Source organism: Rhinolophus sinicus, linkage group LG04 (assembly GCF_036562045.2).
Source record: "Rhinolophus sinicus isolate RSC01 linkage group LG04, ASM3656204v1, whole genome shotgun sequence".
Classification (NCBI taxonomy): Eukaryota; Metazoa; Chordata; class Mammalia; order Chiroptera; family Rhinolophidae; genus Rhinolophus; species Rhinolophus sinicus.
The window spans coordinates 166,006,880-166,031,850 of NC_133754.1; the positions used below are offsets into that span (position 1 = coordinate 166,006,880).

The window sequence follows — 24,971 nt, forward strand, 5'->3', positions numbered from 1 at the left end:
ATTCTTTATTATGCCCCATTCTGTATTCTGATATTTGTATTCTATTCTTGCACCTCTACCACACTCTTTTGTCCCTGTATCTGGATAATAAATGTTATGATACATGATGAGGAGTTAGGCTTCATACTCGTCTTATTTTTGTAAATGATAATTTCCTCCTATAGCTAGACTTTAGAATCAGTTATCAGTGTAAAAAAGAAAAAGGTATTTTGATTGGGATGACCATGAATTTGTGGGTTACCATATAGAGAATCAACATTTTACTATTATATATTGAAACTTCATACAAGAATATGATGTATCTCAGTAGGATCTGGTCAAGATGGCAGATAGGTGAACACTGTACTTACCTCCTCTCATGATCACATCAAGATTACAACTAAATTACAGAACAACCATCATTGAGAATTGCCTGAAGTCTAGCTGAACAGAAGTCCTACAACTAAGGACATACAGAAGAAACCACCTTGAGACTGGTAAGAGGGGCAGACACGCAGAACGGGCTGGTCCCACACCTGCATGTGGTCATTAAAAATTAGGAGGAATATCTTGGCTTCAAAGGTTCCCCTTGCTCCCCGAGGAGTGAGGGGTCCTAACCCCACACCAGGCTCCCCAGCCCAGGTCTTAAGTGACAAAGAGAGAAGTCTCCATAACTCCTGGCTGTGAAAACCAGTGGAGATTGTGGCTGAATGAGACAATGGCAGCTGCAGTCCCAGGTGGTCTTAAAGGGCCTGTGCATGGACTTGCTTTGTGACAGACTCACTCACTCTGAGCTCCAGTGCTGGGCCAGCAGCTCGAAAGGCACCAGGGACACATGAGGCGGAACTGAATTGTCTGCCTTAAGAATGAGAACTGGAGGGGCAGCTTTCTCTGGGACAGAGGAGCTGGTGGAAGCCATTGTTTCTTTGTTGAGCCCTCCCCCCTCCTGATGTGCAGATGCGGGGAGAATGCCATATCAGAGTCTCCATCAAACTGGCTATCACCTTTCATCTGCCCCACCCTAGTGAGTCCCTAAGACCACACCCCACTCAACTTTCAGGCACACCCAAGCTGCTTTCAGTGGCTTTCCCATATAAACAGCCTGCTTTGGCTCATGCTGTGGACTTTTCTAAAATCTCTCAAAGGTTCACAAAACCCAAACAAGCAGCATCCTGCTTTGGAGTGCCCCGTACCTCTGGCTGACCACTTCTCCCTTGCTAACAGGATCCTAATTTTATGTAGGGGTCAGCAGTGTGTCCAGTCCCAGAAGATGAATCAAAATTGGTCTGAACCAAACATGGCAATCCAAATGGTTGTGTCTTCTGCTACATGCTCACTTTCCCTGGCACCCATGCCGCCAGGGTTGGCCATAGTACCTAGTATTATACAATATGTAATAAGGGAAATTCTAATAATTTTTACACCTTGATACAAGAAAAGCCCCTTTGCTCCTGTCCCCATTCTCTCTTCCAACTTTGAGTGTTGATGAGCAGGCTCAACACCTGTTTGGGATAGCCATAATGTGGCCACGAGGCCACAAATATGAAGACAAAAAGACAGCAAATTGAGATGATAGGGCAGAAAGTTGAAAAATGTGTAACTCCTTGAAGACATTATTGAGCCACTGAACATACCAATAAATTGCCTTCCTCCAGATTCCCATCTCAGTAAATAAGTTTTAACTCTTGATTAATTCAGCATTCTCTAACTGAAGCTGAAAGCATCCAAACCTATTTAGATATTACTGGCATATGGGAAAATTATTGATTTTTGTATGTTTCCCTTGTCCTCAGTTCCCTTATTGAACTCTGAGCGCTATTAATTTTTAAGAAGATTGTTTGAAAGATTCTAATTTGCATTTGCTAATAATGACATTTTGGTCTCAACCTTTGTAGTATTAATTCTTACTATTTCTTTAATTATCTCAAAGTCTGAGACCTCAGTGAAATGTTGAATTGTATTAGTAGAGAGCAAGTATTTCCTTTTTAACTGTTGACTTTAATGGGAAACTTCTATTTCAGTAGTAAGATTTTGCTGTAATTTTCTGATAGGTATCCTGGTAATAATAATTAAAAAAAAAAATCCTTCTAGTCATGGATTACTAAAAGTTCCATTTTGTTTTAATTTTTTTGGTTCTAATCAGAAAGCGATATTAAATTATATCAACTATTTGTTTGGTAACTCAAGATGATCCTATGCTAATTCTAGTGTGTTCAGTCAATGAGCTACATGAATAGATTTCCTGGTTTTGAGCATTCTTGCTTTTCTGGGATAAGCTTATTTACTCATAGTGAATCATTTCTTTCATACGCTGTTGGATTTTTATATAAAATATTTTATACAGGAGTTTTGTATCTGTATTTACAGTAAATATTGATATAAAGTTTTGTTATGTATTTGGTTTTCTTTTTTGGACCAAGGGATGGCAAAGTAACATTAGACACAAAGAATGAGAACAAAATGTTTAAATATCGTAAGACTTTTATTTCTAAAACTTCTGGTATTCTTTAATATTTCCATGAACACCTATTACTTTATAACAAATGTTTAAAGATAAATACATACATACAGTTTACAAATAGGAATTATCAGTTTCCGTAAGATATACTAGAATTTACTTAGTATATCTGGTGTGGTTTTGGGGATTTAGCTATGTTTTCTCTTTCCTCAAATAATTGGTTTATTTTTCTTCTCTTCTTCCTCTTGAGTCAATATTCATTATTATATAGATTTTTGGAAAATTATCCTTTTTATCTAAGTATTTTATTGATATAATAATTTTATTTTCTAGTTTAAGTTTTATTGATATAATATTCTCCTAAGTTTTTAATCTTCTGTGTCTGTAGTTATGTATCTTTCCTTATCTTAAGGGATAAGGACTTATGTATCTTTCCTTATCTTATATTTTTCTTTTTAAAATAAGATTTATTTGATTTTTCTGTTGATACTTAAATCGATTAAGTGTACTTATTAATTTTCATAGAATTCTGCTTTTAACACTCAATAGTTTCTACTTAAAAATTTTTTTTAGCTCCTTCAGTTGAAGGTATCTGTATATTTTAAATAGTTTCTGCTTCCTAATACATTTCAGGAAATTAATTTTTATATGACTACAACTAGGTCACATCACACAAGTTTTGATACGTGGTATTCCCACTCTTGCTTATATATAAGTAGTCTGTAATTTCAGCTTGGTTTTCTTTTTACCCAAAGGTTATTATGAAAGGTATTTTAAAGTCTTTTAGTATATAGAGAGTGTGTGTGTGTGTGTGTGTGTGTGTGTGTGTGTGTGTGTGTGTGTGTTTCTGTTCTTTGGCAGTTAGTTTATAGTTTTATTGCACTCTGATTTGTATTCCACTTTCAATACTTATTGAGTTTATAGCTCTTTTATTTTTGTGACTGAATGGTCAATTTTTATAAATGTTCCATGTATAATGGAAAAGAATATTAGGCACATAGTTCTATACATACATCTATATTCAAGTTTAATGAATGTGTTATTCAATCCCTCTATATTCTTTTGTATTTGAGGGCCACTTAATTTGTCCTTTTTTGGTGAGGCATGTCAAAAATCTACAATTATACCACTATAGTTTTGTAAACTTCTTATAGATATAATAGATTGTATTTCACATATTTAAAACTTATTAGGTACAAAAATGGTGAATTATTTCTTTTATCAACTAAAATATTTTCTCTTTCATTTTAGTATTTTTAACTTTATTAACTAGACAGAATTTTACTGTCTAGTATTACTATATTTCTTCTGCTTTCTTTATAGTACTTACCTGATTTCTGGTTACTCCTTTTTATTTCTAAAATTTCTGGTTATTTACTTTTATTTATGACATATTTATATAGCTATTTGCATTTTCTGTTTCTCAGACTATCATGTTGTTTAACATACCACCTACTAGAAACTGACAGATTCTGTGAACCTGAGATTGAAAAAAAGGATATAAAAGAATTGTACAACCCATTTAGTAAACTTGATTAGAGTTTATGGTTATTTATTGGGTTTCACAGTACGAGAGTCTCTATATCTCATCCATTAACATATGTTCTGAAAATTGACATGTGCATATTAATCAGTTTTATTTCTGACCTCTTATTCTTATTTCTGATATTGCGTTTTCTACTATCACATCCTCTTGTTTGTTTATATCATTTTTCTTTTACTGCATTAATTGAATTTTCTTGTTCCTCTTTTCCTTTACCAATGTTAAAGTCACTGCTTTATTACCTTAACTGATTTCTTAGTGAGATGAAACAAATGAACAGTGAACAGTAGTGTAAGACATTAGACTCAGAATCCTGAATCTAACTATATTAAGAAAAAAGTTGATGTAAAGTTTTGAATATATTTGTAACCCATTAATACGTCTGTACGTAATTTTGTAAAGTGATAAAGCCACCATTTGGGGACCTGTGCTAAACAATAACCTGTGTACTTATTGAGGGAATACGGGCTGAGTTAATTTATATATACATATGCATATATGTATATATGGAAATTTTGCTCAAAATTTTAATCAAATCTAAATAACACTGTGATCTTTTTCAGTTTAAAGGGATAAATCTGATAATAAGAGTAAATAAGAACCAATAATATAATCAACACACATTTACTAAAGTAGACAGATAAATGGAACAAATGGATAACTATCTTACTACATCCAAAATTGTAGTGTGTAATAAAGGTGGCATTTCAATTAAGTGGGTAAGAAAGGATGCTTTTTTTAAACAATGTTGTGACAATTAGTTAATGATTTGGCAAACAATTATGTTTAATGCCTACTTTGTATCACATGTTAAAATAAATTTTACATAGATGGTAGAGTTATATGTAAAAATTAAAATCTTGGAATTATTAAAAAAAAATTTTTTTTGTCCTATTAGGAGTTTTGAAGGCCTTTCTGATATTATACCAATGGTAGAAAGCATAAAGAAAATGAATGATGAATTTAAACACAAAAATTTTAACTCCTGTTTATCAAAAAGCATCATTATTAAAGTTAAAAACAAATAGACAACTAAGAAAAATATTTAATTACATATATAAAGGGTTAATATCCTTAATCTATAAATCAATGTAAAGACACACACACAATCATACTAATAAAAAATAAGCAAAGGACATAAGTTACCAAGTCACAAAAGGAGAAATACAGAAAATAATAGTAATTCCCTTTGTGTTTTGGGACTCAATATTATTTTTCTTTTTTAAAACTTTTCTATATTTGCTAACTTGGATACAATACATACTACTTATATCAGGAAATATATCTATATAGATATAGATATATAGAGAGATGGAGATAAAAAACATATTACTATGTTATGCTGGGAGTTTAATACTTGACAATGAGGAAAGTTGGTGCACTCTGGAATCAGAAGTCCTGAGTTCAAGTCCCAGTGCTTATTGAATGATCTTGGGCAAGTCACTGAACTATTTTGAGCCTTGGTTTCTTCAAACATAAAACAAAAAAAATCTTCATGTCATAAATTGTTGTGAAGACTGGATTTTAAAAGTGAATGTGGGAGATGCTTTGTGAGCTACTTTACAGATGTCAGTGATTCCTATTGCTGATCTAGAGCGTTAGCACTTTTCCAATCTCCAGACAAAAATCTGTGCATTTTCTCTTACACACACCATATCCCTTTGTCTGATGAAAATTTATGTTTCTGACTTATTGTCCAGGTGACAGCTGGAGATGTCTTGGATTTTGCAATCTCTTCAGTGAATGGGACAGGTGCGTCTTCTAGATCTTGACTATGGATTATAGTCAAATAAAGCTGTAATAACAATCACTATTGCTTTTCTTTTCCCATGTTATATGCTTTAACACTTACTTCTGGTATCCACGGAGTTAATTTGATTACCAAGTGGATACTTTAATTCCATATTCATCACATTTAAAAAGTCCCTACTAAGTTCCAATTCAGTGCTCTATCCTAAGTCAAATGAGAGCACTGGCCAACGGCCTTTTTCAATAGTAGGAATTAATTCATGTGTGAATGCTGCATGATATAGAGTGAATGCAAAAGGACCAGAACAATCAACTTTTCATATGATCCCCGATATGCAGAATAGTGCTATGTGTCTCCATTTTTATCTTCATGTGTAATAAAAGCAGAATTGTCATTTTCCAGGTGAAAAGCCTTAAGCTCCCTTTGTCTTTTTTTTCCCTTCAGATCCTAAGCCTATAAAAACCATTTTAGATTGAAAGATGAGAAGAAAAAAGAGGAGGAAACCTCTAAATATTCCCAAGGAACAGAAAATATTGATATATGGAGAACACAATTAGCCATTCTGCTAATCCTCTGAGATTAGGAAAAAAAAATGAAATGAACTGAAAGTCATCAAAATAACTTAGAGAAATCATGAAAATTATTTATTGATTGAAGTTGTTAATTATTGTTGGTCATGTAAAGTATGGGATCTCATTTCTGGAAAACCTTAGGAAGGAAGGGAGAGTAGGGAGAAAGAACAGAAGGTAACTGAGTTTTTAATTCAATACCAGCTCAAGGAAATTTCTTTCGCTGGGATAGGCAAATTGGATGTAGTAGAAATTGCCATGCAGAAGAACTGAGTAGATTCTAGATGTTCAATAACTTGGTATGTAACCCTGGGCAAATCACTGTTCCTTGAGACCATTTTCTCAACTGGGAAACATCAGTGGTTTTCAAATTGTGCTTCCATAGAACACTGCTGATCCAGAAGGTAGATTAATGAACAGTGGTGGTCTCTACACAATTCACAGAAAATGGAGTGAAATAAATGTTCCCCCCTTTGCTGTAGTTTAGTTATTTATGTTTGTTATAACAATTCCTGCACTGGATAGATTTTTCTGAGCACATACAACTGTTTCTTCGATTTGGGATATCAATAAACAACATCTTTCTTGATATTAAGGTTTTCTCTTCTACTTTTAAAAATCCTCCGGCCCTACTGCCACATATCTGGTAGCTGAGTTCTAGCACTTGACAAAGGGAACTAACAAGCAGCAAATAAATAGGAATAGGAGAAGTTAGACACAGTCAATCATGCTTAGGTTTTTTAATTTTTCATTATTGTTGCTGATATTTTTTAAATTGTTTAAATAGTAATGGATTGTTTATTTGTCATATGTACGTATTTTGGTTTTGATTTTCCTACCTAAGTATCTGTTTCTTGACTCCCAAGTCATCCTTCATCAATGCTGCCTCACAGTAAAGCTTAAATTATAGACTGCCATGTTCTTTATATGCATTTTTAAAATTCTCATAACAATCTGATAAGTATTTAATTATTCTTCTTTTATAAATGTGGAAACTGATTTATGAAGACCAAGGCCTCCACTGGTAAGAGCAAGAGCTGGAAACTAGATGTTGATTGCTAGACTTGGTTTTGTCTTTATTTTAAACATTAAATCAATAAATACTGAGTTAAAATCTGCTCCTTGGGCAGATTTTCAGGATAAACATCAGAAAGATACTAAAGAATAAACTTGTTCTGCATTCCAGATACTTAAAAAAAACATGTAATCAATGAGTAACTTTTGTGAAACACTATTCTTAGCAGCTTGCTGAGAAATCTAACCCTGACCTAGTAGACAGCAGAGAATATGTGTGGAATCCATATTATGGTGAAAAGGCAACTAAGATGGAATCTACAAGGGGTCAGTCATGGGCTGGTGGTTAGTGAATGCAAAGGAAGTCAACTTGGTGCTGGCTGTTCCTTCCAAAATCCATAGTAGATGCATTGAACTCTGAGTAAAGGCTGTTTTGGAAATCAAATGAATATATGCAAGGATCTTAAGGTATGATTAATACATTTCTTTTATCAACTAGACAAATATTTGGTTTGGTCAGTCTTTATGACATAAGAAAAATTTAGTGCTGGCAAAATTTATTTGCAAGTTTTAAAACTTTCTTTCTAATTGCAAAAGAGATATGTTCATTGTAGAAATGTTTAAAAATCTGAGATATATAGTGAAAAAAAGATATACTATACCCATAATTATGTCACCTAGAAAAAAATTACATCACCTGGGAAAAACTATTAACACTTTATTTATACTTTTCTAATCATTTTTCAATCCTGAAAGACACACACAAACACACACACACACACACACACACAATGTACAAATATGAGATAATGTTATATATAGTTTTGAAATCTGTTTTTCCCTTATCAAAAAATCATGTAAATATTCCAATATCATTTAATATTTCCTAGGGAATTTGATAGCTAAATGACTTTCTACTACATAGATGAACATAATTACTTTAACCATTCATTTGTTGTTGGGTACAGTGAACCTCCTTGTACATTAATTTTTGATGACATTCATGAATATTTCTTTAATTTCTAAAAGTTAAATTCCTGGGTTAAAGACTTTTAATATATCCAGAATGACTGAAACTTTTCACTCCCACCAACAGAGAACCAGATGGTCTATTTTTTCACATCTTCAACAACTGGGAATTATATATATCCTCTTAACAATTGGGAAATATAAACATATATATATGTATATATAGGTATATACACACATACAATATATATTTCTGCCAGGTTTTCAGTATAAAAGAGTATCAAAGCTTTCATTTGCATAACTTATGAAGCTGAACGTTTTTCATATTAGCTGTTAGTCATTTTCTTTTGATAATATTTGGTAATATTTTGAGATTGTAGTAGAATTCTAGATTTCAAAATAGAAGAGTAGAATTTAGGAGAACTGGATTTTAGTCTTCTTCACACCATTAGCATTGGGAGACATTGGTTAAATCATTCAATCTCTTTGGTGCTATATTTCCTTTTGTATATAAAATATATTCAGAATGCCCACTTGAATCGTCCTATTGTCCCTGTGAAAGCAAATTATCTTTGTGGAAAACAGTTACTATACCACAATTTTATTATAAGTATTAATAAGCTCTTTGAAACACATTTATAATGATCAGACACATAAAAGTAGTTTCTATCATTTAACTTTAAAATGTTTTTAAATAATTAAACAGATAATTGATAATTCAGTTCAAACAAAGCAGTGAACTCCATAGTATGCATATACAGAGGGTGCCAAAACAACTGTATACACATTTTAAGAAAGTAAAAAACCGTATTAAAATTGTACTGCTCAATATATACTGATAACAAAAGATGAATACAAGTCTCTTTTGACTTCTGCAATTACAAGAGGTTCTCAAAGTGGTTACCATCAGCATCCAGACACTTCTGATTATGGTGAACTACTGCTTGAGCAACGCTGACCAAAGTGACACCTTTCTTAAAATGTGTATACATTTTTTTGGCACCCTCTGTATATGGGGTGGGGAAAGAGAGGGGGCAAAAAAATGTATACAAATGCACACTTTGGTCAACATTGCTCAAGCAGTAGTTCACTGTAATCAGAAATGTCTGGACGCTGATGGTAACCACTTTGAGCACCTCTTATAATTGTAGAAGTCAAACGTGACTTGTATTCATCTTTTGTTATCAGTATATATTGAGTATTACAATTTTAATAGTTTTTTCCCTTTCTTTTTGGCACCTTTTGTGTGTGTGTGTGTGTGTGGTATATTTATAATTATATAACATGGATTATATATAAGTTCCACATTTTCTAAATTTTTTATAATAAGTCAACTTACTATTGACACAGTATATTTACTTTCAAGGTGATTTCCGTGTGTCTGTACATTATGAAAAAATGATCAGTGATCGTAATTTTTGCATCTAGGTCTTTCACCTAGCATGAGGCCATTTTTCTATTTAATTACAAAATCTTCATAAACAATTTTAAATTGCCTAGTATGTCATCATGGGAATATATTATTATTTATTTAACCATTCCTTTTATCGTAATCTCATATTTTCAATTACTTACTTTACCTATACAATTTTTTGTATAAATCTTTTCTACATTTCTGACTGTTTCCTTAGGGTAGATTCTAAGAGGAGGAATTAAGGGGACAAAAAGTGAGAGCATTTTAAGACTTGAAATATATGTTATTAAATGGTGCTAAAAAGACTACTAATTTTTAATTCTTATTAAGGATATATAATGAGAGGCTTAATTAGGGGGTATATAAGCCATCACTAGACCACATAATTTTTTTCTTATTTTTTTCAGTTATAAACGTGATTTATGTTTGTAGACACAAAAATAAAAACATTTTCTTTTCCATCTCTCTCACTCCTTACTATTAACAGTTTGGGATGTATATAACTAGGCTGTTTTTTAATCAAAAAATGTTTTTGTTATTTTAATTTTAATAATAATATATTTATTTTTTATGTATATTGAAATGTGTATGTAAATAACTCATCAAACCTGTGATTTTATGGGTATTACTGCCTCTGAGGTAGCTAAATTGTTTTAACATTGATTTTAAAATAATATATATTAAGTAAATATATATTAATAAAAAGCAGTATGGAAATATGTAAAAAAAAGAAAAGAAATATTGAAGGTGATATGAGAATGATAGCTTTAGGAAACTGCCATGGAGGCATATCTTCTAGAGCTGACGCTTCCCCACTAGGTCTGTGTTCTTGACCAAGTCACATCCCCTCTCTGAGCATCAATTTGAGTGTAAGCAGTAAGAATCTGGAGAAACCGGTATTTTTGCTATAAGGGATGCCTCAACTGGGCAATCTTGCAGTCGAGTCTCTTTCTTCTGAATTTTTGGTTAATCTAATCATAGTTGACCTAAGGTTGCTCTCTTTCCTAAAAAATCTTCTCAAGAAAGAACATCATGTTAAATTATGAGTTAAGGGAAGACATTGGCTTTAAAATTAAATCACAAAATTTTACCTTAAAATACTACTTCTCAATAATGCCATAGTAGAAACAGAAATGTTCAAATTAATCGTAATCTCCTTATTGGCCAAATTCCTGTATTGCTTTTAAGTAAGTCAAAAATCTAAAGTTCTGTGACAAAGTGATGTGATTTTAGAGCTAGTGGTTCATCTTTGTATCCCTAACATTCATTTCTCTGAGTATGGCACACTGTAGGTGCTAGACAAATACTCAATGGTTGAATGATATTACTCAGGAATGTTCCATATTACAGTAGCTAGTTTAATAGAACTGTAAATTTAACTCCTACCTATGGGAGACTTTGTTTTTTGAATTTTAGAACATTGCTACTGAGCATGTTCTTTGGTATCCAAAGGTATACACAAAGATTCATTCAGAGTAAGTTTAATGTAATTACAATTTCTCTTCCTTTGAGAGCTTTTCAGAATTATGAATCATCTACTTTTGTCTTCTTTTAGTGACTTCTCCCTAAGCATGGACACTAGTCAACAGGTTACATATGCTTGAATATGGGTTTATGAGAATATACTGATTTTTCTGTAAGGGATCAGAAAGAAGGTGTGCTAGTGACTTCACTTTCTTGATATTTGGAGGGTCCATAATGATCCAATTTGGAGTTTTCACATACACAAAATTTCAGAGTGAAAGATCTCGAGAATCTAGAATCAAAAAAACAAACAAACAAAAAAAACCACCACAAACTCAAATTGTAAAAGGACTATATTGCAAGGAAAAGGAGTTTTACATAGGCAGGCAAATATCAAGTTCAAGAGGTGCATCATGGGGTGGCTGGTTAGCTCAGTTGGTTAGAGTGCAGTGCTCTTAACAGCTAGGTCACCGGTTCAATCCCTGCATGGGCCACTGTGAGCTGCACCCTCCACAACTAGATTGAAACAACTACTTGACTTGGAGCTGATGGGTTCTGGAAAAACAAATTGGGGGGGAAAAAAAGAGTTGCATCACAATATGGTCAAATGTTTAAGGATGAAATAATTAAGACTTCTGAAAAAGCCATACTCTATTCATCTACTCTTTGTTTTGCCAAAATCATCAGCTTGAACAGTTTTCCAGCTGGAATTTAGAAAGTGGGGTTATAAACGGAATTTTTTTTTTTTTTGGTATGGTTTTCAGGAAGAAGGAGTTTTTCTTTTTTATATAATAGCACGTAAAAATTGAAATAATGACATTAAAACATCTATATGCTCTTGTTTCAGTTGAAATTCTACTTTTTAATGTAACCTCTTGATCAACTCTTCCTTCTTTCCATGATATCTTCCTGCAGGTAATAGAAGCCCCCTTTCCCCCATAAACACTTTTCTTTGAGAGAGTTGGGTGCTTTTCCCCCTAAACCTTGAAAAACCAAAATGATTTATAGATTATCCATATCCTGCTAGAGTTGAGCAAGTAAGTGGATCATATTTGCACGGGTCATTCTGATTATAGGACTCCACAGTTTCTTGAACTAAAATTGCAAGATTTATTATTCTATTAATGCTCATAAAGTCACTCTTTTGATGAGCCATAATTTCCCTTTATGAGGAGACTGTATGCCAGTCACTCATGATAAGGGAGAAGAAAGTCCAGACTTCCAACATATTCATATTTCCTGGAACATTAATAAAGTCTTGAAATCCCTTATGATTCCAGGGGAAAATGGCATAGGGTATAGTAACAAAAGGCAAATTTTGCAGAGTCAACATGTCCCCCTGAGGCTTCCCTCACATTGTTGACTGTGTACAAAACCTAAGCTTTTCCACTTTAATTAAAAAATTTAGAAATTAACCCTCCTGGTGGAGAAGCTAACCCACCAACTAGGCTTGTATTATCTTTGTGAATATTCTTAGGGAATTGGAATAGCAGGAGGTGTAAACTTTCTTCTGTTTATCTTAATGGTCTGCTAATGGCACAGCATAATTACAGTTACTTAAGTGCCAAGTTTATCAAGATTTTCCCTAAAACCTCCAGCCACACTGCTTTCCTTGACTGACCCAGCTTTTATTTATGCAAATGCTTTGCTATCATTTGAAAGAAAACTGCCCTCAATAAAAACAAGCAAACAAACAAAAAGCCCACTCCCTCATCATGTTTAATTTCTTTCAATTATTTTAGTTGGACAGTTAAGACACTTGTAACTCCAAAAAGTCGAAAAAAATATGTACAGCATCAATTAATTGAAATTTCAGCCTTCCCACGTTCAAAAAGCAGGGCTATAGGGGAGTTTTGCAATAGTTTCCTTCACGGCTTTGGGAGATCAATTTGCTTCTAAACCAGAAGGTGGTCTTCTAAAGACCACCCTGTATTTGGGATGGAAACTTAGCCATTGTACCTTCCTCCCAATGCACCCACATGAGAAGCCTGAAAGCCACCTATCTCCCCATCCGTCTCTGGATCTCCTCGCTGCCTTTGTCCCTTCTAGACGTGGAAGCTTGGAGAGGAGGTTTAGTTTCCAAGGATTGGAGCGTTTGAAGGGCGGGGCCATCTCCAAGTCCATCTCCCCTTTTTGTCCTCTTCTCCTGGGACGGGAGGGAGGAGCCAGGTCCCCCCGTGGCCGGTTCGGGAGCTCTGTATCTCGGTCGCTCGAGGTGAGTGTGAAAGGGCGGCAGCCCGTTTAATTGTAGCACAGGTTAATTTCTGGAGTTCACCGCAGTCGGTCCGCCAGCCGCTTCCCGGGTCTTTGCCAAGAGGGTTTATGAGGTCTGAGGCGTGTTGGGGCGCGCTCACGTTCTCGGGAAAGGCTCCTCCCCAGGGCTCATTCCCCGACTGCGGGAAGCCCTACGGTGCCCCAGGAGCCTTGGGTTTCCTCTGACCTCGTCGCTTCTTCCTCCTTCCCCACCGCCTGGTTCCCTGCGCCCCAGCCCCCGGGGAAGGGCGGCCCCCATCTTAGGACTTCCGACCCACGCCAACCTAGAAGGTATCTCCACGTCGATGAAGATTTTATCACAGCCTCCAAAACCCAGCAGTAATAGGAGCTTTCAACCTGAAATACGATTGTTATTTTCCCGGTGCACAGCTTGACAGAAAAAGTCAGCTTTTTTTTATTAAAGACAAAGAGGTAAATTATCAGCCGGGGCAGTGAAAGGGACGGCGGAGACCTGGCGCGTTTCCTCTCTTTGCCACGAGGAATTTATGGGGGAGCGGTGCATCGCTCAGACACCCCTGGGGTCCCGTGGGGGAGGAGCTCGGGTCAGAAGGACTTCCCCAAGTCCCTCCAGGCACCTGAAAGGGGGAGTCCTCCCAATTCTGCACAAAGCCAGGGTCATTTTAGTTCTGAACAGCCTTACCGTTCTCCACTCTCCTTTCTTCTTTTTCTTTGACTCCGGTCTCCCTCTCGCCTCTGTGCTTTCTCCTCCTTGTTCTCCCACCCTACTTTGACTCTTCCCTCTCCTCGTCCTCCCCCTCCTTTCTTCACCGCACGCGTAGAGTGTCATTTATTTATTTATTTATCACCCCGCCATCAACACCCTTTTAGGGCTCCCAAGCTTTTCAATGTGAGTGGGAGGAGAAAAGGGCAGGAAGTGTTGACTCGGCGGGGGTGAAATCGTGCCTCTGGGTGAGAGATTCTGACCCAGAATAAACGATTGGGGAATATCTTGGAAAACGAGGATTCAGATCTGCTTATGAAACCCCGCTATCCGATGGGAACCAACTCCGCGCGCGTCTCCTCCTCCCCCTTTATTGTATGGGTTTATGGATGTGTCTTCCCGGACTGTTGTTTGGAGGGGGGAGGGAGTGAGTATTAAAGAGCGCAAATCTTGCCCTGGATCCTCAACCCCGCGCCTTCCACACCGGATGCGCGCTCCCCAATGCAAAGGAATCCAGCAACATCCCCCAATTCAGACGCGGACAAAAGAAACTTTAATTAAGGTCTCTGCCGCGCGCTGCGTGTTTCTCTCTCCTGAGGCTGTTGATGTCCAACTCGAGGATGCGAGAAATAGAAATGGTACAACCAGCCCATGCCCTTGAACTTCAATTGCTTCTGACTTGCAGTATTGATTTTTTTATACTGTAAGCACCCCCACTCCCTAATCAAGCCTTAGGAGATATTCGACCTGGTGAGAAGGGCGGGGTGGGGGGGGTGGGGGAAGCCCACTCTTGCAAAAGAGGGGTCAAAACGATTTTGGGAAAATTACACTAAATAAAAATTCAAGGTGTGAAATCTTCATCTTGGCTCTTGTCTTCAACACCATGACACCTTATCATTAGGAGCGCTGATTATTACTTTCCGAGCCTTTAGATGATCAGCCAGAAAGTGCAAACAACGTGGGGCTGGAGGGTGTAAAGTTCTTTAAGTAGGCTTTTTTTTTTTTTTCCTTTTGGTGCGCCGTCAAAACATTTCACAAGTTAGGAAAAGAAAGTGGTGGTTCCGAGCCTCGGAATGATGGGTTCTTTCCCTCCCCCACAACCCCTTTCCATATCAGAAAAGAAATAAAATGCACAATGAGCCTTTATTTCGGGAGGGGGGGAGATTTCAAAATACGTGCCAGCAATGGACAATTTGAGCTTTTCACTGAAGATACTCACACCGCAAGCTGGAAAGGGATTAAAAAACCCCACGTGGTTGATGTGGACTTAGACTTGCAACCTCTAGTTCCCCATGTATGTTCTTTACAAAGATTGGCCTCTAGATGGATGCGTGTGAGGGACTCTCTGGGGCCGGGGCTGGCCGCCTCGGGCAGGGCTGATGGTGGGAGCGCTATGAGCGGCGGAGCAGGGTCCTCACGGGGGGCTTCCTCTGCGGGCCAGGGCGGCCAGGCGCCTCCGGGACGCGAGCGCGCACGCCTCAGCCGGGCCGCCGCGCTGCTCGCACCGCCTTCTCCGCAGGTCTTTATTCATCTCATCTCCCTCTTCCCCTTCTCCTCCTCCTTTGCCTCCTTCTCCTCCTCTTCCTCCTCCTCCTTTACCACCACCTCCTCCGCCGCCGCCACCTCCTTCTCTTGCATCTCACTGGTCTGGCTCTGTGTTGCTCTGAGTGACAAAGACAATGTCCCAGCCTTAACTTTGCAACCACCTTGCCTCCTTCTGGGGTTCAGCGGGGGGGAGGGGGGACAGCAGCCGCAGCCTCAGCATCTCCTCCAGCTTCTCCTTCTGCTCTTCTCCAGCTCTTGGATAATCCTTCCCTTTCCCCCCACCCAGCCCTTCCCTCATTTCTTTCTTTCTTTCTTTTTTCTTCCTCTCTCCTGCACGTTGTTGTTGTTATTAGAAAGGCTTCGCGCACCCCCTGGTGCTCCGGCGTTTTGTGTGGCAGGAGAAGATTGTCTTCCTTCTCTCTTTCTGTCTTGCTTTCTCTCTCCCTCTGGTTGCTCATTATTCAGAGAGAGACACAGAGGGAGGGAGAGAGAGAGAGAGAGAGAGCGCGCGAGGGAGAGGGAGGAGAGGAGAGAGAAGAGGAGAGAGGGGAGAGAGTGAGAGGGAGGGAGGGAGAGGGAGAGAGAGACGGATATCTCAGGTCATCTGCAGCTGCAGCGAGTCTGAGGAGCCGAGGAAGGCAGGGAAGATGGCGATCCTCCATTGCTGAGACCCGGCAGAAGCACATGAGACTCCCAAACAACTTCCACAACAATAACCCGAGCAGGAAGAGGAGAAAGAGAAAGAGGATAAGGAGGCGGTGGGGCTGGAGAACCCGAAACACCTCCCGGCGCCGGGACGCTTCTTCTGTAAGTTCCTGCAATTAACGGCCACCTCGGGGTGGTCCGAGTGCTCCGGGAAGGAGAGCGCGGGGTGCTGGAGGCACAAACGCGCTCATTCATTCGGCCAAGGAGGGTTGGTGGAGCGGGAGGAGAGGAAGTCCCCTGCTTGGACTGGCTGTTGGAAGAGGAGAAGAAGCGAGAGAGAAGAGGAGGAGGGGGGAGGAGGGAGAGCGGGAGGGGGAGGAGGAAGAGGAGGAGGAGAAGCGAGGGAGGAAGAGGAGGAGGAAGAGGTGGAGAAGGTGGTGGTGGTGGCTGTGAGGTGGCTGTGCTTTTCCTGCTGGCTGCTCCTTCTGCTGGGAGGGGAGCGGAGCGCTGTGGCTTAATTAATTTCGTGTAGTTCTAGGGAGAGAGGAGAAAATGAAAGATGAGTGAGAAGAGAGCTGAAGGCTTAGGACGGATGCTCGGAGCGTGGGGACAGGAGTAGGGACAGAGAGGGGGCGGAGGGCGGGAGGCGAGGAGACCTGAGCCGAGAGCGAGAGGGAGCGAGCGAGGGGCAGAGGAGGGAGCGCTCCGAGCCGCCCCGACCTGAGCCGGTTGACCTCTTTCTTTCTCTGCCCCTCTCCTTCCTTTCCCCCCTCTGTCTGCCTGTCCCCAGCCCGATGGCAAAGCCGTGCGGATTGGCACCCCCCTCCCCTTTTCCTCAGGTATTTGGCTCTCTCTCTCTCTCACCCTCTCTCTCTCCCTCCGAAGTTGGGATGCGGGGTCGGGATGTGTCGGGGGTGGCTGCTGGTGCGGCTGGTGAGGACAGAGTCTAGGAGCGGGGGAGGGGGGCACGGGCCGGGTTGGGGGCGCAGGTTCAGGAGCAGCTGAGGAGCTGTCTCCAGGCTGGGGGTTCAGAAGCGTCTGGTGGAGGAGGACAACGGTTTCTGGAGAGGAGAAGCCATTACACACGCTTGGCTCTCCTCTGAGGAAGGCAGAAAAGAAGGCAGGGGTCTGGGGGGTCGACTCACTCCTAGTGCAGTTCCCAGGGGTCTGCCCTCCTTCCAGGCACGAGGGGAACCCGCAGCCGCCCCTCATTGGAGCAGCCCCTCTTTCCCTTTCTTTATCTCCCTGTCCTCCATTTGCAAGCTGTCTGCTTTGGTTCCAGTCCAGACTCCAAAACACAAAGCTCCTTCTCACGTTCATTCTCCAGGCTTTTCACCATTCCTGAAGGAACCCTCATTTTCTTTTCATTGTAGCTTCTAACCTACAGAGAGGGAGGGAGGCTGCCTGGAGTTCCTTTTATATTCCTCCCCTACTAAAAAAAAAAAAAAAGTTTCATTTTTAAGCACGCGTCTGGGATGGGGAAAGACCAACCAGTTGGGGTTTTCTCCCAGGGCTCCCGGGGGCTGTCTGAGTGTCTGTGTTGGCTGTTTGGTTTGCTTTGGTTTTGTTTCTGGAGGTGGCTTGCAGGTTTTGGAGGAAGTGACTAGTTTGGTTAAGAGCTGGGAACTGAGTCAGGTAAGCCGTGTCATGTTGTAACTCCACCAGAAAATGGAGGAGAGCGTGTTTCCAGGAGACAAAGCTGAGATGAGAAGTGTTTATAAAATTATGGATGTCTCCATTTTGAAGCTCTGTTGGTGATGGCTGGAGGACGAGGCTTGCCTCCCTACTCCTACTCCCTTTCCTCCGGGAAATCTTATGGTGGTTCCTCACTGTCTATTCATTATGCAAGGAAATGAGGGGCTTTTAAAGGCTGCTCAGATTTTTTCCCACCAAAGGAGTGCTTTCACAAGTTATTGAGATGTTTGTTTCCATTTTAAAGTAAACTTTTGGAATTTTTTTTCCTATTGAGTGGACCTGAAGGGTTTTGACCTGGTTCAGGAAAGGCAACACAAAACCTTAAAACATTTTCCACTGAGGTCTTCACACAACTTTAAGCTGCTCCAGGTCTCCTGAAAGTCACCAGGAAATGTTATTTCCTCATTGTGAAGATGGTGGTGGCCCTAAGCTGAGATTTTGGAGTTCTTGGGCTTGGTTATCATCATGTTTTGATGCATTGCAAGACTTTATTGTCTGGTTTGGGTTGATCTCTGGTTAAAAAAAAAAAAAGCCCAACAACAAATCCTACAAGATCTCAGAGGAACTCTGACTGACACCAGTTTCTCCAGGGTCTACATTTCTCTTCAGGTTGTTCCATTTGTGTATTAGGCCTTCTTTTAGTTCCTTTGTTTTCCCCCTTCCCATCCATTCTGCTTTTTTTTTCCCCTGTGTTTTCAAGTACTGTAAGTCTTTAGAAATAGCAGATATCTTCTTAATGTCACTATGGAAACAAATTTTAAAAATATGTCAGTTGAGAAAGCCTTGTGCCCAGGTATCTTCACCTTTTTAATTGGGAGGAATTTATTAGTCTTGTAGGAAGACATTTTGTGAGCATGATTTGAAGAAAGGACCCATTCCTACCTCAGTCCACACACATTGATTGGAGTTCTTCACGGATTAGTTCTAGAGAATGTATGTAATTGATCCAAGTAAATAACTAAATCCTGAAATGCTTGAGGATTTTATAAAAGCCAACCATGAAGATGTTGCTTTTCCATTAGGTAAGGTAGCCATCTTGAGGATAAGGGAAGATGTTGGAAGAATTTTAGATGGACTATTGAAGATAGGTGAGGAGGGCTCCACAGTGGAATGAAAACTGGGAGGAGATTCAGAACCAATTAATATATAGTGAGGAGGCTGATTAGACCTTGTTTTCAACCAAGCAGAAATATAGAAAGGTACCAGCTTCAACAGAAATAAGGAACACATTGGTGAGCGACTTATACCAGCCTTTTTCTTGCTTTGCTTTCTCATTATGTGTCAGATTTTTGTGTGTGTAAAGTTCCTTATGTCTACAATATATTTGTGCATGTAGAAGTGGTTTTAGATTCCAGATGCAGTTATATTCTGTTGAGTAGCTGGTAGCAGTGTCATTCAGTAAATGCACAATGCTGTCTATGACAACATCACATTTTTCAAACCAAACTGTTGTGTCATTAATTGAGGGTTATTGTTCTTCTGAGGGGTGTGAAAGGAGAGAGGGAAACACATGGTTCTTTAGCTGATAATTGTCCATGGTCAATGAAGTAAAACCTGGTTTTTGCAGATGAAGATGTATGGTTTTCAAGATTTTCAGTTGATGTGTATGCTCATTTTAAAATACTTCAGATCTCTGCTTCGTATTCAAAACCTAGGCCTCTCCAAGAGCACTTTAAAAATCTTACTTGGAATCATACCTGTTATTATTTCTTTTTTAATGCTATCTTGTGATACTGTTACTTTTGCTCTTAAGTGGAGCGTCATCAATGTTAAATTTACTAGTGCATATATGGATGCTACATGTTCAAACTTGGAAGTTCAAATGCAATGGAATAAGGAGTTATTTGGGAAAGTAATTACCAGATAATTTTGCATCTAATTTACCATATATGTTTGTGTAAGCATAAATACATTAGACATTGGTCTTGAAGCAAATGTCCATGATATCTTTTGTTGTTGTTAATAACCAGTACAACTGCTTAATTACTTATTTTAGTGGGGTTGGGGGGAATCTGACAGACTGGTTGCTAGTCCAGCGTCTTGACTCACCACATTTTTTCACTTTGCCTCCAAATATTTTAAATGTCTTTATAGACAGTCTTAGAGTTGAGCATTCTGGAGGGAAAAAATTAGGTGTCTAAGAGGTATTTTGGAGTATGAGAATATATTCTGAGACCCATCCCATCTCTGATGCCCTTCATCAACATGAGAAGTGCCATAATAATAAATACATGGTTTCTTGTATTTTTCTAGACATATACATTCGAAATGGGACACGTATCTTGGATAAACCACTATGGGAGAAATAAAAAATGTCAAATTGAACATTCTCATTTGATGTCAATTCAGAGATTCTTTTTGTTTTTGAGACATCAAGTTGATGAGGCTCTTTATGGAGATTTTTTGCCATAGCTCTAATATAGCACAAAGAGAAATCATTCTGGAGAAATATATGTGAGCTATGATGCACTCTATCATAAAAAAAGATTTCTGTTGAAACTTCTCAGTCCATAATATCTCTCAGATTTATGTCCATCTAATTCATTGATCACATTCCCTGAGGACTTGTTCCACTCCTCCCCCCCCCCACTCTTTGGAGTTAGAGACAACTTTTAAAATATAGTTGTCTATCTTTTGTTGAGACAACAAAATAAAATAAATAAAAATTGTATATATGTATATATATAAAATCTTCTAATGAGTCTTCCGGAAGACAGTAGGGGAAAAGAAATCCAACTCTACTAATGGAGTTTAGAGTACTTGTGGTCAGTTTTCCTGAAAGAAAAGAATGGTAAAGTTGCCTTGGGAAAGAGTTCTGTTTTCTGTGTGATGGAGTTTAAGAGGGTGTAGTCTATCTTGAATTCTTTCCTGGTGTTGCATTTTTTTGGTGAAGGTAACCTTACTTATCTTCTTTGTGGTGTGTGCCTTTATCAGACTTACAGTTTACTGCCTCATGGGACAGAGCATTGACAAAGCTGTATTGAATGTTTCAAGTTGATGACTGGAGAACAGAGGTGCTATTTCACAATGCTACACTCACAAATTAGGAAATATATAAATAATGAACTCAGATTGCAAAGGATCTGACATGAGTGTATAATTGGATGATTGGTACATGGAAACTAAGGAAATTCAAAAGAAGTGGGGGAAAATATTTCCAGGGTCTATAGCTAAAATCTAGTGAACTGGAAAAAAAAGTCAGCCTCTATCAGTGTGTGTGTGTGTGTGTGTGTGTGTGTGTGTGTGTGTAAGCAAGTATCTTTGGTGAGGTTCACATACTTTTGAAGTTGGTGGCTTTGAGAAACATTAGCTGGTGACCTATTAATTGATTATGAGAAAATGGAGAGGAGAGGAGATAATGCTAGAAGAAAATTCCTCTTCTTGTGTGATATGCCAAGACATCTGGCAGATGTTATGTTGGGCCCTAAGGAATGGACAGTTTAATTTTAGACCTAGCAAGGAAATGGGAAGTTCTAAGCTCTTTTAATAGCACAAGTCTTAGTTTGGAGAAGGTTGCTTAAAAAAATAAGAAAGGAAAAGAGGCATTTATTATAATATGAAAAGAACTGCAGGGAGCACAGAGGTGAAGCTGAGGTTTTGGGGTGATGGACAAAAATATTATTTCCCAAATAGAAATTAACATGAAAATCATTTAAAAGTTGAGCAAGAGGTACACCATAAACGATGCATATTAAGTATTTCATCTTCACCAGTCAGAACTTCTAATTGAGAAGCTAGTTGTTTTGTGCCTTAGAAAGAGATCATGGATATCAATCTCCCCCCTCCCCCCGCATTTTACTGAAGAGGAAACTGGCACCAAGACTTGAAGTGACTTGCCCAAGGTCAGAAAGTTCAGTTGAAACAAAGCCAGGCCTAGAACTCAGGTCGGCTGACTCCCAACCCAGTGCCCTTTCCTACTGTCCCAGAGCGCATGATTGTAGCGGTTTGTGAAACACCAGCTCCACAAACTGTAATCACCAGTGGGGCAGGAGTATTGATTTTTATTAGCTGGATTTAACATGTTGGGGGGCCCAGGGCTGAGCATGGTTTCATGTATAAAAGTGATACACTCCAGAGGCCAATTTTGTTTGTGTGACTTTCAGTCAAGTTTTAGCTGTTGGGTTTGTAGCTGTGCTTTTTTTCGTCGTCCTCTCCTCCATAGTTCTGTCACCCAGGCCTTGGTAGTCCTTTTCAAATGCCCTTCTTTGGAAGTTTGTCTGGGTCAGTTGCAACTTACAAAAGTGCCCACAATTGGTCTCTGAGGATCTGTCTTGCAACATGGTACAGATTTAAATTGGCTTCTTTCAGAGATGCCATTTTGTAATACTGATGGATGTCCAAGAGAGTGAAATCCAGTCTAAAACAATTACTGGTGATTTTTCAATGTTCCGAACCCATCCAAAAATGTTCCCTCCATACATCTTCTAGGAGCCCAGTTCTCTCTTGCAGACCAATGGCTTAGCTATTTCCCATTCCCCCATATACATGAAGTCATCCCTAAAATGACTTTTTAACAAACGAGTAACATTTAACCGAGAGCAAGAGATGGGTCAGTACTTCAGGAAGGGTGAAATAGGTTTCCATTTCTGATTCCTCTTGGACAAGCATAAGTAGTTTTGCAAAGAAGACTGATGTTTGGAAGTTTCCACATTTTCTAAGCCTCTTCCAAACTAAAGCATAAATCTTAATCCAGGAGGCAGTCTGGAGAAGGTAGTGCTGGTTGTGGACTTCTGGCAGAAACACAGTTAACGCTATAAACAGTTGAACCTCAGTGTGGCACTCCTCCAAATGAGTTGACTGTCGAAAATAAAATGTTCCAGAAGAACTGGGAGAACAGGAAAGAAGTTAAAACAGCATGGTTTGCATGCCAGTACTGAAGGAAGAAAAAAAAATTTGGGGGGTGGGGGGGTGGACATCGGAGAGAAGATAATCCTAAACTGAACTGTCTCCTAGATTTATAAGATTCAGGAGGAGCAGTTTCCAAGTGAGGGAAAATGGATTTTTATGAATTTAGATTGTGTTTGCAGTTTACTAGGAAGCTCTTTTGAATCTTTTGTCCCCTTGAACTTTGTATCTTGAGAACTGCACACACTGATAAATAGAAAGTCAATTGGAAGTGCTTTGCAAAGATTTACATTTTCTGCTTGGAAACACTACCACAAATTTTATCTACTTTTTAAGGGTTCCTTTCTCAACCGTTGAAGCCTATATAAGATTTTTGTCTTTGGATGTGAGGGTCCAACACAAAGTTGGTTTTTTTAGGGTTTGGAAAGACAAGAGGTAGAGTGAAGTTGGTGCAAGAGGTACCAGTATGGTCACCTGCAAATGTATTGTCTTTTAATTCTGGTGAGCAGATTACTGACTTGGTGTCTTCAAAGCGTTCTTGCCTAATTCCTAGCTGGAGACATTTTTTCTTGAGTTATTCTTGGATGGAAGGTTTCTTTTTGTGCCAGGTCATGGGTATTTTGGTATTGATTTTCTTGCTTTCATGTGTTTGCTTGTTCAGTTCATTGCATGTTGCTTCTGGATATTAATAAAACACTTCTGCCGTGCCTGTCCACATCTTAACCCCAAACTTCATTCGAAGAGTAGAGCCTGATCTTGGGGCTAAAGGGAAGTTTTGTGGGTACTTATTTGTTCAAAAATAAATACTTGAGATGAAGGTTGCTTAATTCAGAAAGTTACTTGCCAGGCTTTTTGAGTAGCCTTTAACAAAGACCATGCAAGGAAAGATGGGGAAAATTCTACTAAGAACCAATGGATCCTGATTTCAATGTTTTAGGATCACTTAGTAGGAAATTAAGCATTTATCCAAGATGAGTAAGCAAGGACTTACCTTTGGATTCAGATTGGTTTGAGCACAAAAGGAGCTGGAGGCCCAGGCGAGACAACTGTGTCAGAAGTAATTAAGCCCAGGATTTGTGGAGAGGCTTAGCTGCCACACAGCCCAGCTGGAGAAGGCCAAACTCGCTCCCTAAGCCCTTGTCTGGCCAGTTGAACCAGAACATGAGCTAAGGCCTTCAAATTTTGGAATTCTTCTCTTCCCTGTTCAGATTTAAGAACAGTATTCTTCAGTTTTGCTCTTGTCAGTCAGCTGAGTGCTTTCCTCTTGAGCTGGGAAATGCCAGAGGGGGCAGGGGCGCTGGGAGCTGATTCCCTCTGAGGGAACGTTCTTCCTTTAACACTACAATGTGCCAATAACATTGTATTTATTACTCAGAAAATAATTGTGCCGTGGCACAATGTGGGATACTTGAAAGATGTTTGCTGCACAAAGGTTCCAATACTCACCTGCAGATTAAGAAATGGGTTTCTAAACCATCTCATTTCTATTGCTAATGAAAAGCTTTGGAAGGCACCTATGAATTAGAGCTCCAGCTGCTATCATGGTAGGGGAAGTTAGGCCTTGAAAGGATACACGGATTAGCCCGTCAGAAAAGCAAACAGTAGCATCAGCATAAGTAGAAAATAGACAGGGTTGTTAAGCTAACAGAAAAGTAGGCTAAAGCATTTCCGTAATTATGTGGTGGAAATTTGCTGGGAAGGGGAGAATGCTTGGATGGGAGAAGGAAAAGAAGAGAGGCAGGGTAATGATTGACAAGTCAAAATAGAAGAGGTCTGTCCACTGGGAAGAGCCTACAGGAAGAAGAAAGGCATTGCTTTTAAGAAAACAATAGAGCAAGTGGAAAAAGACCTTGTAATTTGGTACCTATTGCATGTGAAATATGAAGACCAGTGCTCAGACCCACATTCTTTGGTCAGTTCTTATTGTAAAAAATAGAATTGGGCTTAGAAAACAATTTATGTGACTCCTGTATTGCAAATATGGCTTTTCTGATAAAGGACAGATGGAAGCTTGAAGGAACTGGTTAAGTAGGCCTAGGTGGAGATTTTCTTGGAAAATGAACGAAGTAGAGAATAGAGCACAGCAGAAAATAGCTGCATTATTAATGGGCAGAAAATGTGATAGTCCTCTCTAAAGTTATCCATA

At 39.0% G+C, this 24,971-nt stretch overlaps 1 protein-coding gene and 1 long non-coding RNA gene across 12 annotated transcripts in view; one reads left to right on the forward strand and one right to left on the reverse strand.

Moving 5' to 3' along the window:
• Positions 1 to 11,495: 11,495 nt before the first annotated feature.
• On the reverse strand, positions 11,496 to 14,200 carry LOC141571165 (uncharacterized). Its single transcript, XR_012495877.1, has 2 exons — positions 14,075 to 14,200; positions 11,496 to 11,715 (listed from the first exon to the last, which is right to left on the reverse strand). It is a non-coding gene; the product is annotated as an uncharacterized LOC141571165 (long non-coding RNA).
• The window catches only part of ZNF462 (zinc finger protein 462), a 133,981-nt gene continuing 122,081 nt past the window's right edge, over positions 13,072 to 24,971 (forward strand). For 4 of the 11 annotated variants that reach the window (XR_012495875.1, XM_074330791.1, XM_074330795.1 and 1 more), the window contains exon 1: positions 16,184 to 16,447. The gene's annotated coding sequence lies outside the window, so the exon portion shown is untranslated. Of the gene's footprint in view, positions 13,376 to 16,177; positions 16,448 to 16,806; positions 17,125 to 18,923; positions 19,213 to 24,971 lie in introns of those variants that run through there. The other 7 variants (XR_012495876.1, XM_074330796.1, XM_074330792.1 and 4 more) reach the window with 6 other exon arrangements.